This window comes from Sinocyclocheilus grahami, unplaced genomic scaffold (genome assembly GCF_001515645.1).
Source record: "Sinocyclocheilus grahami isolate Dianchi unplaced genomic scaffold, SAMN03320097.WGS_v1.1 scaffold279.1, whole genome shotgun sequence".
NCBI classification, from domain to species: domain Eukaryota; kingdom Metazoa; phylum Chordata; class Actinopteri; order Cypriniformes; family Cyprinidae; genus Sinocyclocheilus; species Sinocyclocheilus grahami.
Window position 1 is genome coordinate 18,479 of NW_015505458.1, and position 15,185 is coordinate 33,663.

Genomic DNA, 15,185 nt, shown 5'->3' on the forward strand with positions numbered 1-15,185 from the left:
TGGTACTTTTCTGGACCTTGAACGTGGTAGTTACCTTGCTGTCTATGAGAGGGTCGGAGAGCCTTCAGATTTCATTTAAAATATTTTAAATTGTGTTCTGAAGATGAACGAAGGTCTTACAGGTTTCGAACAACACGAGGGTGAATAATTAATGACAGAATTTTCATTTTTGGGTGAACTAACCCTTTAATCGATAAAATCGCAAAAATCGCCCAGCCCTACATCAAGGTCTGAATTTATATCCTACCAAAATACTGCTTATTTCAACAATGTAACTTGGAAATATGCAATTTTGTGCCTTAAAACGGAGTCGAAAGTTCATTGGCTGTTCTCATAAACTGCCCATTTGTGTTTTTTTTTACTTGCTTAGCAAATGGATAAAGAAAAAAGTTTTGTAAATGCTTTATACAATTTGAATGATGCATTTAAAAATGATGTATTTATTTATTATGTGTTGTTACAGGTATATGTATCTAATATTTTTAATCTGAATTTAAGAAATAGTGCACCCAAAAATTACAATTGGCTGAAAATGCCCTCAGGTCATGTAAGCTGTAGATGAGTTTGTTTCTTCATGGGAACCGATTTGGAGAAATGTATCATTGGATCACTTGCTCACCAGTGGATGCTCAGCAGTGAATGGGTGCCGTCAGAATGAAAGTCCAAACAGCTGATGAAAACATCACAATAATCCACAAGTAATCCACACCACTCCAGCCCATCAGTTAATGTCTTGTGAAGCCAAAATCTGTTTGTAAATATGGACATATTTAATATAAATATTATATAAAATATGAAAAATAAATGTGCTGTTTTTCACACTGGGGTGCTCTAATATTCAACCAGGAAATCTGTTTTAAAATACTTATATCTTGTAAAAAAAAAAAAAAAAAAAAAAAGAACACTTGTGGTGTTTCCGGTCAAAAATGACTGGCCTAAAAAAAATTGCTTATAAATCTCTTGCCGTGCTTTATTATCACCAAATATTGGATTCAATCTTTTTGTCTACTATTTTTCTTTCAATTATGACTGGTTTTATATTTATTTTTTAAACTGACTGATCGTAGGCCTCGTTGATCTGAGCTTACATTGGTCAAAAATTGATTCTGATTCATTGATCAAAAAGAAGAAAAATATTTAGTGTTCGGAAGCATGTTAATCATGTTCATGTTCACACATGTACGTCTGTGCCTGCAAATATAAAGGTCTCGGGTGTGTGGATGCATGCATACTTGTTCTACCACATACTCACAAACACACACAAGTTTATGTACACAAACAAACTGTTTTGATTATTACAGGCTTTCATTCGTTATCGATCAGATCAATGAGGCCTTCGATCAGTCAGTTAAAAAAAAGTCCTAACTGAAAGAAAACTAGTCGACAAAAAGATTGTATCCAATATTAGGTGATACTATAGCATAGCACGAGATTGTGTAATTTTTCTTGCAATTTTTTTTGCAATTTTGTACAAAATAAAAGCTTTTCAAAACAAACTTCCTGGTTATACATTAGAGCACACTAGTGTGATAAACAGTGCAATTTTTTTCATATTTTATATAATATTGACAAAATGATTTAAAACTGTGGTGCATAAACTCAGATTAATGAGGCCTACAACCAATACAAACAACAAATAAAAACAAAACCAGTCCTAATCGAAAGAAAACTATTTGACAAAAAGATTGAAACCAATATTTATTGAGAATATAACAAGCGCTTTGCAAGCTATTTTAAATGGCCGGACATTTTTTACCGGGAGCACCAAAGGTGTTATAGTGTTTTGAACACAACAAGGCTTAAATATAAATATTTAGTGATTTATTAATGTATTATTTCATTGTTTTAACTGTTTTTAAACATGGATTAAATGTATTAGTGTTCGTTGTAACAATGCAGTACCACTGGAATATGACTTTTCCCTCTAAAGCCAGTCAATCAGATCTTACAGAATGCGTCAAATTATCAGTGAATAGAATGTTAGGTGGTCAGTCTGAGGTTTACATTACTTCTTTACTTTCTACTGTATTGTTATACTTCTTCTTGTGTTCTATTGCCTAAATATCACGTGGCTATTGACTGATTGGTTTCTCATTATTGTGTCATCTTTTAAAAGCTTGAGGCATTCAGTTTGCTCATTTTAATGCATGCACAAACTTGACTGTGGATCTATATTAAAAGAGCGTATCTGATATGATAGTGACAGAAGAGCAGGGACCATAAATATGCAGAATTACACTATGTTAATAATTCATTTGTTCCACAGCCTTTACCCTATTAAAGATTGAAAAGGATCCTCTTGATTAAAACTTTATCCACTGTAATCAGTAGGATACAAACTGGCTTTTTATCCGTATAGGTCTGTCTTACTCATACTATCCCTGAAATATGAAACATGAAATATCCATTGAGGAATTGTTCATAGTCTGAAGTGCATTGTTGCTCTTCTTCTAATCAATCTTTAATTCAGCTTCAGTGATGAAGGCTTCACACGCACTTGCTGTTCATACCTTGATATAAATGATTAAAAAAGGTAACTTCTACCTAATTAGTGTTATGACACAAACCTACGGGTTCAGAAATGAAGTGCATGTAAACAGCCAAACAAATCAGCATGCATCAGCGTTCGGATCCTAATGCTTTGTGTACAAAGTCTCAGATGTGCTTGAATATTAAGTGTTTGTGATGTTTCCTCACATGCATTAACATTGTTTTCTATTGCAGTCAGTCTGTGACAATACTGAACATCACAGAGCTGCATTTTGTGGCTCAGATTCACTCCTTTTCAACAGTAGCACACTTTTTATTCTTATTGTAGACCAGGTGCATTGAAGAAGCTGTGCCATCACCCTTCCCGAGCTCCTTTACTGATCGAGGTGCTTCCCCACTTTTATGACAGAGATCTTAATAATTCAGTGACTCCTTCTCTGCCTGTAGACTTCCCTCTGAGCTGGAATTTTAATTTGATCTCCCCAAAGTTTTTTCTTCCCATCATCAGAGGCACTTTCCTTTTAATTAGGTTCATTATTTTCTCATGAACATTGTCTTTTTTTTTTTTTTTTGTCCCCCCTGATGTGGATGGGAGCACGTATTAGAGCAGAGTGCAGAACTGGAGCAGGTTTGTGGGGTTTTGTGCTAAACTGGTTGAGCTGAAAACTTGTAATTCTGAGTAAATCATAAGTAGGGGAGGGTGGGGTAAGATGTGCCACTCCATTAATCTAGTAAACTGTGTAATTTTTATTATGTGACCATGCACGGTCCTAGGGGTTATTATAGTTAACTAAAACTAAAACCATAAAAATGTTGCTTGAAATAAAATAAATATTACTTGAAAAAAACAAAAAACTACAACTTACCTGTATATAGTTGTAAAGTGTGCCAGATACTTTGGGGTAAGATGTGTCAGTGGCAAATACAAGAAATACTATTACAAATATGATTTCATTAGAATTACTATAAAATCAATTAGAAAATGTTTTCACTACATTTAATATATTTTGAATATAAACCTTTTTCAGGGTGGTTTATGAAAATGTGAAAAATTTAAATTTGCTGAAAATGTGCTCACCATCAGGCCATCCAAAATGTAGATGAGTTTCTTTCTTCATCTGAAAAGATTTGGAGAAATGTAGCATTCCATCACTTGTTCACCAAAGGATCCTCAGCAGTGAATGGGTGCCGTCAGAATGAGAATCCAAACAGCTGATAAAAACATCACAATAATCCACAAGTAATCCACACCGCTCCAGTCCATCAGTTAACATCTGGAGAAGACAAAAACTGAAACAAATCCATCGGGACGTTTTTAACTGAAATACAAGTCCATAATAACGCTTCCTCCAGTGAAAAGGTCCATCTCCTGTTGTCTCTCACATCAAAATCCAGCCACATATTCTTTTAGAACTGTTTTGGGACTGTTTTCACTGTGCAGATTTCTCCCCTGATTCAGATGAGATGACTTTTATGGAAGGAGGACTCATATTTGGGCCAGAAAGTTTGAAGTTAAAAAAGTCTTAATCATGGATTTGTTTCAAACTTGCAGCTTTTCACTTCACAAGATATTAATTGATGGACTGGAGTGGTGTGAATTACTTGTGGATTATTGTGTTTTTATCAGCTGTTTGGACTCTGACGGCACCCATTCACTGCAGAGCATCCACTGGTGAGACACTGATGCAATGCTACATTTCTCCAAATCTCTTTCAGTGAAAGAAACAAAATCCTGGATGGCCTGAGAGTAAGTACATTTTCAGCAAATTATAATTTTGGGGTGAACTGTTCCTTTAATGACAATTGAATAGCTCTCTCTTCAGTTGTTCCTTAAACTCAGCTTATCTAACAGAGACGGGCCGGCTCAAGATAATTGTTCTTCTCTGAGAAGCGAAGTGCTGCCCTATTTGTGTTTATGTAACATTCAACCAAACATGACCTCACAAGTATCCTTCAAATAGCCCTTATCCGTCCACATGTCCGGTTTCTTGACACGTAGAACAAGAGGTGCTCTCCGTAACCCTCGCCTTTGTCAGGTATGATTAGAAAATAAATGAGTTGTTGGATTAATACAGGCTCATCTGCTGAGGGTCTGGATGCCGAAGTCTGGAACTCTTAATGGAATGCAAATTGATTTCTTCAGTTCTGTAGTCCTTCAGTGCTGCTGGAGAGAAACACCGCCATGCCTTTGATGGAAAGAATGTCTTCTTGTTTCTTCCATAGTTGACCTTTTAAAGTCACAACTGCCAGCTATAAAGTCACAATTGCGAGCTACAAAGTCACGATTGCAAGCTATAAAGTCACGATTGCGAGCTATAAAGTCACGATTTCGAGCTATAAAGTCACAATTGCGAGCTATAAAGTCACGATTGCGAACTATAAAGTCACAATTGCGAGCTATAAAGTCACAATTGCGAGCTATAAAGTCACGATTGCGAGCTATAAAGTCACGATTGCGAGCTATAAAGTCACTATTGTGAGCTATAAAGTCACAATTGCGAGCTATAAAGTCACGATTGCGAGCTATAAAGTCACGATTGCGAACTATAAAGTCACAATTGCGAGCTATAAAGTCACAATTGCGAGCTATAAAGTCACGACTGCGAGCTATAAAGTCACAATTGCGAGCTATAAAGTTACGATTGCGAGCTAAAAAGTCACAATTGCGAGCTATAAAGTCACAATTTTTGCGAGCTATAAAGTCACAATTTCGAGCTATAAAGTCACAACTGCAAGCTATAAAGTCACAATTATGAGATATAAAATCACGATTTCGAGCTATAAAGTCACAACTGCGAGCTATAAAGTCACAATTTCGAGCTATAAAATCAAAATTGCAAGCTATAAAGTCACAATTGCGAGCTACAAAGTCATGATTGCAAGCTATAAAGTCACGATTGCGAGCTATAAAGTCACAATTGCGAGCTATAAAGTCACAATTTCGAGCTATAAAGTCACAATTGCGAGCTATAAAGTCACAATTGTGAGAGAAAAAGTCACAACTGCAAGCTATAAAGTCACAATTTCGAGATATAAAATCACGATTGCGAGCTATAAAGTCACGATTGCGAACTATAAAGTCACGATTGCGAGCTATAAAGTCACGATTGCGAGCTATAAAGTCACGATTGCGAGCTATAAAGTCACAATTTCGAGCTATAAAGTCACGATTGCGAGCTATAAAGTCACGATTGCGAGATATAAAGTCACGATTGTGAGCTGTAAAGTCACAATTTCGAGCTATAAAGTCACGATTGCGAGCTATAAAGTCACGATTGCGAGCTGTAAAGTCACGAATGCGAGCTATAAAGTCACAATTTCGAGCTATAAAGTCACAATTGCTGACTTTTTTTCTCACAATTGTGAGTTTATATCTCGCAGTTCTGACTTTATCTCTCGGAATTGTGACTATTTCTCAGAATTTCGAGTTTATATCTCACAATTATGACTTTTTAACTCGCAATTGCGAGTTTGTATCACGCAATTCTGAGAAAAAAAGTCAGAATTGTGAGATAAATAGTCGCAATTACCTCTTTTATTTTTTATTCAGTGGCGGAAATGGGCTTCCATAGATAATGGAGAAAACTTGCAGTTTTGTTAAAAATGATCTCTCTCTCTTTTTTCTTTTTTTTCCATTGGAAGTCACTTTGCTTGAGTGCTGGCAGTGTTAGCCTGTTCACAGCACTCACTGGTTAAAATCATTAGCAGCCCATTGACTGGATTTTCTGTCTGCTCCTCTCCTCCCTTCTGAGAGCTTTAACCAGTAGGGAGTGTCATGTTTCAGAATCTCAGCCTTTCTGAAAATCAGCTGATTATCATGAGATTTTCTGTGGACATGCTTCCAGAAATGGATGGTGAAGGAAACTCTCCTCCTGTATGTTACCCGTTACTTGAGCTGAAATTGCTTCCGCTCTACATTGTGTTAGTATCATTCAAAAGTTTGGGGTTGGTAAGATTTTTTTATTTTTGTTAATGACTCTCACCAGGGCATCATTTATTGGATCAAAAATACAGTAATATTGTGAAATATTATTACAATTTAAAATACTTGTTTTCTATTTGAATATATTTTAGAATATCATTTATTCTAGTGATCAAAGCTGTATTTTCAGCATCATTACTCCAGTCTTCAGTGTCACATGATCTTCAGAAATCATTCTAATATGCTCATGTGCTGCTCAAGATATATTTCTGATTATTATCAATGTTGAAAACATTTGTGCTACTTAGTATGTTTGTGGAAATCTTTTTTTTTCCAGGATTCTCTGATGAATAGAAAGTTTGAAAGAACACCATTCATTTGAAGATTTAGTTTTTGTAATAATGTGAAAGACTTCTGTCACTTTTGATCAGTTCGATGCATCCTTGTTGAAAAATAATAAAATACTAAACCTAAACTAGTTAAACAGTTGTTTAAAATTAAATATTATATAACCATGTGATAATGCCTATTTGTGATGATCCAGTGAATTAAATAGAAATGAAAGTTGCTTAATCTCCTTTGATTATTTACTCTATTTATTTATATCTGGATGAACTCAAATCAAATTAACGAATTAATTTTAAATCTTGCATCAGTGCAAAAACAGCTGCTTCAAAATATAATGCTTCAATTAAAACCATCATACCGCCTAGACATGACAGTATGTTTTTAGTTACAAAAGCCACACACACACACACACACACACACAAATGGCTCAAAAAGAGCTGTATATAGACCATGATCTATATAGGATGTATGCAACAGGACTGCAGGCTCCCCAAGAGACATAGAAAACCACATTCAAGTTATAGACTTTGATATGACCTATATCTTCCAGTATATGGTGTTACTGCCATGTTGGAGACTAATAAATCAAGGCTTGAAGCTTTTGTTCTTATACAAACTGTATTTCCAGTCAATTTAGAACTGACTTTTATACTTATGAAAATGGTAGTGGGAAAAAATAAGAAGATTGGAACAAAGAGACAACTAAAAACAAATAAAAGATGCAAATGTGGTGCTTGGAAAATGGTTGGTTTGAGACCACCGAGGCCCCTAAACCAAATCCATTCAAATGAATTAGCTGCATAATACAATTTAAAAAATCAAGGAAAAGTGTACTTTTTACCTTTGTCTTTAGATGTCTAACAAAAGCTGCCATGGTTTTAAATTTTAGAACAGGAAGTCATGCTGTGTCTGTCCTGTGTCTCTTAAATTACACCGTGTAGTCAGGCAGTGTCTTGGAATACTGCTCCCAATTACTGGTTGGAGAGGCAAAGGCCAAGCTGAAACCTTGGCAAAAATGAGGCCATGATATTACAGCTCCTCACAGTGACAGAACCTGCGAGCCTAGCAGACATGGAAAAACACTGCTCACTGTCACCATGGCCTTTAGCGCTGTGTGTGACTGCCTTTAGCTTTCTGCTGGGCTCTTCTGCTTTTTCACTTTGCCATATATTTCAATGTGCTTTTCTTTTCGCGCCCACTGTCACGGCAATGGATATTCTGAAAATGCATTTTTTTGAAACATGAAATAACATTTTTTTATACTTTATCTGGCTTTTGTAACTTAACTGTTGTCATGTCCATTTGTTGGCTAATAAAGTTGTGGTGGACAGTCTTAATTAAAGGAATAGTTCACCCAAAAAGGAAAATTTGATGTTAATTTTCTCACCCTCAGGCCTTTCTTTCTTCAGCAGAATAGTAATGAAGATTTTTAGCTGAAACCTTGGTCCTTGGTGATTTATAAAATGCACGTCAGCAGTAAAAAAATCATATCAGGCAAGGCTACATTTTTATAGAAGGAAAACTATAAAAAGGTACCACGTACAGTGCGCGTGACGCAAATTCCGTCACCAGAATAATACGCGTGTACAGTACACGCACCATCCCATTTTTGTAACCGAGTGTACTTTTTCTGGAAAGTATGTTACTTTTGCATTACTTTCTGTTACCTGGGGTGGGCTTGTTTATTTATTTTTAATAACAAAAAACCCAAAAGTTATATTTTTGGCAACTGTAAAGGTCCTTTCACATCAAAAGTGAAATGAGTAACCTTCAGGCTGAATGAAGTGTCTTTGTAATTACTCCCGATTTCTCTCAACATGAGGACAGGAGAGATGCGAGTCAATAAACGGGAAAACAAAGTAACTGGTGTTACTTATTTTAAAAAGTAACTCAGATATTTCATTGTAAATTTAAAAGTAATGCGTTACTATTTACTGATTACGTAACTCACGTCACTTGTTATGCGTTACCCCCAACATGTTGGTAATAATGCTCAGTTTCTTGCACAGACTGATCATTTCACTTCATAAGACCTCAATATATCATCAGGAGCCACGAGTGTTAATTTTGTCTTGCCTGTATATGCTTTGTTTGACACTCAAAGTGCCTTGCATTTAATTGAAAACGATGCCAGTATCACCCCGTGTAAACGAGTTTGTGAAATCGGTGCAGTCATGCGCATGCAAATAACACGTTCAGTCTATAGGTATGTGTGCAGACGTGTAGTGTTTCTTTATAAAATGACATCGACTGACAACTGCTGGCCTGGCATGCATTATACAGTGTTCTAGTCTAGAACTTGTCATCTGTACGTGAAACTTTTCAAAAACACTACATTGCTGTTGTGTAAATGTACCCTTACTGGAATTAGTTATGACTACTGAAATTTCGGTATTGTGACAACATTAGTATGAATCATTGTCTGGTTCAGCCCACCAAACTAAAAGCTTGTAGGATGTGACCGTCATATCAAATTGTAAGTGTTTCTGGAAAGCGCAGGAGATGTTCAATTACAGCTGTGAAAAGCAAGCAACTGCTGAATCTTGTTCAGTTCTATTGTTAGTGTAGCGAATCAGCTCATGGGGAAATATGAATAATTAACCATAACTAATTATAATTAACTATTCATATTTTAGATCCACTGTAGATATTTTGTCATATCAAATTGTAAGTGTTTCTGGAAAGCGCAGGAGATGTTCAATTACAGCTGTGAAAAGCAAGCAACTGCTGAATCTTGTTCAGTTCTATTGTTAGTTAGTATTGTCAGTTATGTACAGTACAGGATATTTTCACATTAAAACTGGGGGCTGAAAATGAGAAAGCCAAAGTTAAATTTATTACATTACCAAGGCTGTTTAATAAGGCTTCATGGTATTTTTGCACTGAGCTTTAATAACATCTCTAATTGAAGGTTGGAAAAGGCAGTCGACGGTCTTTTTGTGTAAAATAGCCATTAAAAAAAACCTGAAATAGATGCTAATAATAAACCAAAAATAGACTTTTTTATTAATTAATTTATTGGTACCACAAGCTCAAACTCTGACAAATTAATCAAGGAAAATATATTGCACTGCCAGCTTTGACAAAAGAGACTAGAGATGAGGTTTCTGTCTTCTCTTGCATGGAGAAGTTCGAGTTTCGTTTGATAAAACTAATTTTCAGTCAATGTCAAGTGGAATCGGGTTCCGGCAATTTGATCACAAACAGCTAACAAACGTCTGCTCTCTCTATCTCTAAGGTTCAGTTCTTCTTCTGTCACTCAGAATAGATTTCATATCTGTGCTCTGTTGAATAAGTTTTTCCTCTTATGTGCCTCGTCGCAGTTTGTCACACACACCTTTCCATTCGTGGCAAAGCCTGTATGAATAACTGCTCCTGCTGACTCCCACACCAAATTTTGCCAAGCAATAAAACCGAGTCAGCTCCAATAAAAGGGAATTGTTGTGTGTGTTTGGATCACTGTTCGCCTTCTGTGGCCACTGAATTATTGAACGCCTGTGTGTTCACTGAAAATGTCAGCTGTTCTTTTTACTAAGGCAGACAGAGCTGTAATGATAGAGGAAGCTATGCATAAACCATAATCCTCAATGGAAATAACATGCTAGCTCCAAATGTCATCTTAATTGATTCATTATATACCTAGTTTTGAAGTTGGAAATCATGAAAAAGGTTGTAGTTTTGTGATGTGATGGTGAAATGTTCAACATGGTTGCCTCCCTTGCCTCTTGTTAACTTTGCCTGCTACACATTGTCATGTCCATGGCTGTAACTAGCTAAAAATAGCAAGGCTACTAACTTCAGTTTTCATAATAATGTAGCTCGTCCAGTAATAGCCCACATTTTCCGACAAGTAGCCACGCAGCGTGACACATTCTGACACATCGGATTGCATTGCGCCTGCAGCTTTAGCTGAGAGAATATAACGAAATTCTCCTAAAATCTCCCCTCTCTCTCATATGAAGCATTGAGACGGATGATTCGTTTTATATAATTGTGTCATTCGGATGGTTCATGCAAATGAAATGGTTCAAAAAAACGACTCCGTTCATTGGAGTCCCCAAGCAGAAGTCCTTGCACTGCATTTTCATCTTCTTTCGTAGTGAAATATTTAGTTCGAATCAGGGTGTTTTCTAGTTGTAGTTGTATTTAGTTCTGTTCTGTTTTTGTGCCTGATAAATACTCATTAAACCTATATCAGGGCTAGTTGTCACAAAAGCTGTATCTCAATAACAGTGAGGTTTTAAGTGAAGGGTTAACTAAATACTTGTTTTGCTGTCCTCCAATGCAGTCCTTTAAACTAATCAGCTGCTGCGTAAATCAAGTTGGCACTTGGATTTTGCTAAAAATGTTATAATAGGCTATATAATATTTATAACTATTATAGTATTTATTAGCATTTTGAAAATGGCTTTTAATTTTACATTTCCATATATATATATATATATATATAAACCTATATTAGTGCTGTCAAATGATTAATCGCGATTAATCGCATCCAAAATAAAAGTTTTTGTTTACATAATATTTGTGTGTGCACTGTGTATATTTATTATGTATATATAAATACACACTCAAACAGTAAATATTTTGAAAATATTTACATGTATATATTTATATTTATATAATTTATATTATACGTATATAAATATATTTAATATACAAAATATAATTTTTTTTTAAATATATATGTGCATGTGTGTGTATTTATATATAATACTATATAATAAATATACACACAAATATTATATAAACAAAAACTTTTATTTTGGATGTGATTAATCGTTTGACAGCACTAATATATATGTGTGTGTGTGTGTGTGTGTGTGTGTGTGTGTGTGTGTGTGTGTGTGTGTGTGTGTGTGTGTGTGTGTGTGTGTGTAAAATGTAATACTTCAACTTACTTAATGCAAATAGAATTGCATGTAGTTTGTTCATATATTTATTTTTATTTTCAAATGTAATTTATTCAACCAATTTCAGCATTATTTTAATATTATTGAGATACTATTATAGTTTTTCCTAATATTTTGAATTGTTTTTTTTTTATTATTCTGTATTTTTTTTTCATTTCATTTTAATTTTAGTTAAAGTTTTAGTCATTTTGTTGTATTTTTGTTGTTGTCATCATTATTATTATTATTATTTAATATGTCTGTAGTTTTGTTTTTACTTTTATTTCAGTTTTAGTTATTTTAGTACATCAAGTTAAACCAAATGAAAGTCAGAAATGTTGCTTTGGCAACTACCTGAAACAAAAATATGTTTTTTGATATTTTATTTTATTTCAGTTCACATTTTGTTTCATGTAAAAAAAATTTATGGTTTTAGTTTCAATTAACTATATTTTTAATAGTTTTAGTTAACAATTAAAACACTGACCAATATAGCAAGGTTTTGTTAGCAGCATATTAACTTTTTTTTTTCTTTTGAAAACAATAGCTTGCCTGTAGTTTAACTCTTAGCTTGTGTTGTGATAAAAGCAGTTTCAAAGTAGCTTCCCAAATTAGCACTGCTTTCCTTCTATAATGCTGATGTGAGAGATAAAAAGGGAACAATTGAAAAAAGAAAGAAATAAACTTCAATTCTGGATGAAAATCACTGGTTACACTTTATTTTAAAGTGTCCTTGTTACAGTGTAATATAAGTACTGAGTAATATTAATTAACTACACTCTAAAATAGGGACAAACCCAGCAATTGGGCTGTTTTGACCCAGCGGTTGGGATGTTTTGACCCAGCGGTTGGGATGTTTTGACCCAGCGGTTGGGATGTTTTGACCCAGCGGTTGGGATGTTTTGACCCAGCGGTTGGGATGTTTTGAACCAGCGGTTGGGATGTTTTGAACCCAGCGGTTGGGATGTTTTGAACCCAGCGGTTGGGATGTTTTGAATCCAACCGCTCGGACAAAACAACCCAATAGCTGGGTTTGTCCCTTTTTAACCCAGCATTTTTCAGAGTGTACATGTACTTACTATAGGGTTAGGGTTACTTGCATGTAATTATGCTAAATTAATTGTTATTATAATAGTAATTACATGTAACATGTGTAACAGACACCTTAAAATAAAGTGTTACCAAATCACTTTATCCAATTATCTGCTTTGGCTGTTTGGGATGCGTGAAAACGTACATGTCCCAGTGGCAGCCTGCGATGGCCTAAAATTGTCAGGCTCTGCGTTTGTGCAGCTCTCGCAGTTGATCTCTGGCTGCTAGACGGTGTGTACGCACCAGCCGACCGCTCCACAAGTTCGCAGAAACCCTTTCCACAGCGTGTGTGGGTACACTCTAAAAAATGCTGGGTTAAATACAACCCAATTGCTGGGTTTATCCCTGTTTTACCCAGAACTGGGTTATATTAAATGTATGTATGCACAGGCTCACAAATGTAAATGTATTTTAATATGTATTAATACACATCTGTTAAAAATGTTGTGGTCAGTAAGATTTGATTGAAAGAGGTTAAGATTTTTATAGCAGCAAGTAACAGTAAAGACATTTACATTTACATTGATAATAATCAGAAATGTGTCTTGAGCAGCATATCAACATATTAGAATGATTTCTGAACAATCATTCAAGACTGGAGTAATGATGCTGAAAATTCAGCTTTGAGTACAGGAATAATTTTTATTTTTTTTTATAAAAAATTTGAAAATCTGTTCAAATAGAAAACAGTTTTTAACATTGTTCATAATATTTGTTTTTATTGCATTTTTGATGAAAGAAAAAAGCAGCCTAACACATCTTACAGATGCCAAACGTTTAAACGGTAGTGTATATATGTGTATATTTTACTGTTATGTAGATATCTCTGAACTTCATCCCTACTAAATCAGTACTAAAACACTTCTCAACAGTATATTTAAAATAAATAAATAAATCATAAAAAACAGGTGTAAAGTACAGTGAAAATAATTTGTTATAATATACTATTATGCAATTATTTGCATATATATTTTACTAATTAAATGATTAAGCAATGATTAAATGATGATGATTTTTAATTAATTGTAACACTTTCAAGTTTAAGCTTGACTAAACTGATGCATTCCTTCAAAACGAGTTGATTTCAGCACCAGAAATCACACAGAAATTCGACTGTTATAATTTCACATTAGGTAAATGCATTAAATAAATATGACATTGAGCATTTTTTATTAATCTCATTGATTAGATACAATACAATCAATTTGCTATTTCCTTGAATTCAATATTTGACGAACCTAAGAGAATTTGGACGTCTTTAAAGTTATTCCTACATAAAATGCTTACGTTTTAGATGTTGCCAGTCCACCTATTTGTAACGAAAGAGCAGTGTAGCCATTTGCTTTATATTGCAAACTGGTATTTGTTATCATATTACTGTAATTTATTATCAGTTTTATCGTTTACTGCATTATATTCTTCTTCTAGTTTTTTACCGATAACGCCTAATAAATCGAACATCTCAAAATAAGATGGTTACATTAATAATGTACAGTTTAGAGTCAATGCAAACGTGTATATATAACTTTAGAATGAATAATGTTTCTGTGTGATTTAAAGTATTAATGGCAGATGATCGCATATGCATAGACACAGTGTAAAATATATGCTGAGCATTTTTTTGATTTCCACCATCCTGTCAATCTCGAATCGTGAGAATTCTGACTGTAGGAAGTGTAGGATAGCAACAATAAATAAATACTAGCCAGAGCTCTTAGTTCAGTTGAAAACGCTAAGCATTTTGGAGCTCTTTAGGATGCTTCTCTGATGCATTATTATGTCAGTTTATATCCCAGTGGGCACCGGGCCTGCTGACTGCAAATCCAATATCGGTAAAGTGAATCCGATGTAGCCTCACAACTCCTCATTGGTCTGCACTGGAATCCCAGCAGCTGCTTTACTGCAGTTGCCTGTCAACCATTTTGTTTCACTTCATTGCTCTGTAGAGAGTCCAAACCCTTGGCTTTTTTTCTCAGTCTTCTGCAGTCTTGCTTACATACAGCATGCACAATAAAGAGAGAATCATGCTTGACGTTGGTCTTCTCCCTGGAGAGCACTGTGTAAGTGAAAACTTTGTAGTTTCTTGGTTAATCCAGCTGCTCCCCTGAGACGAGGCACACGGCATGTGTGTGAGAGAACAAGAGCGTTTGTTGACTGGCAGCTCCCTGAACGAGTTTGATCTGTGTATTAGCTTGACCTTACATGCACTGTTGTATAACTTATTTGTGCAGAAATATCTGCACTGCAACAACTAAACTAACATTAATGGCATAGTTCAGCCCAAAATCTAAATTTTGCCATCATTTACTCACCATCAAGTCGTTCCAAACCTGTATGACTTTCTTTCTTCTGTGGAATGCAGAAGAAGATATTCTGAAGAATCTTCACACAGCACTTTTCCATCCAACGGCAGCTGCTAATCTCCAAAAATGACAAAAAAA

The 15,185-nt window shown here is 34.9% G+C and overlaps 1 long non-coding RNA gene across 1 annotated transcript in view; it reads left to right on the top strand.

Annotated features, from left to right (window-relative positions):
* Positions 1-1,169: 1,169 nt before the first annotated feature.
* The window catches only part of LOC107600180 (uncharacterized), a 17,635-nt gene continuing 3,619 nt past the window's right edge, over positions 1,170-15,185 (top strand). The window contains exons 1-2 of the long non-coding RNA XR_001610737.1: positions 1,170-1,179; positions 9,583-9,587. This is a non-coding gene — a long non-coding RNA (uncharacterized lncRNA). The remainder of the gene's footprint in view (positions 1,180-9,582; positions 9,588-15,185) is intronic.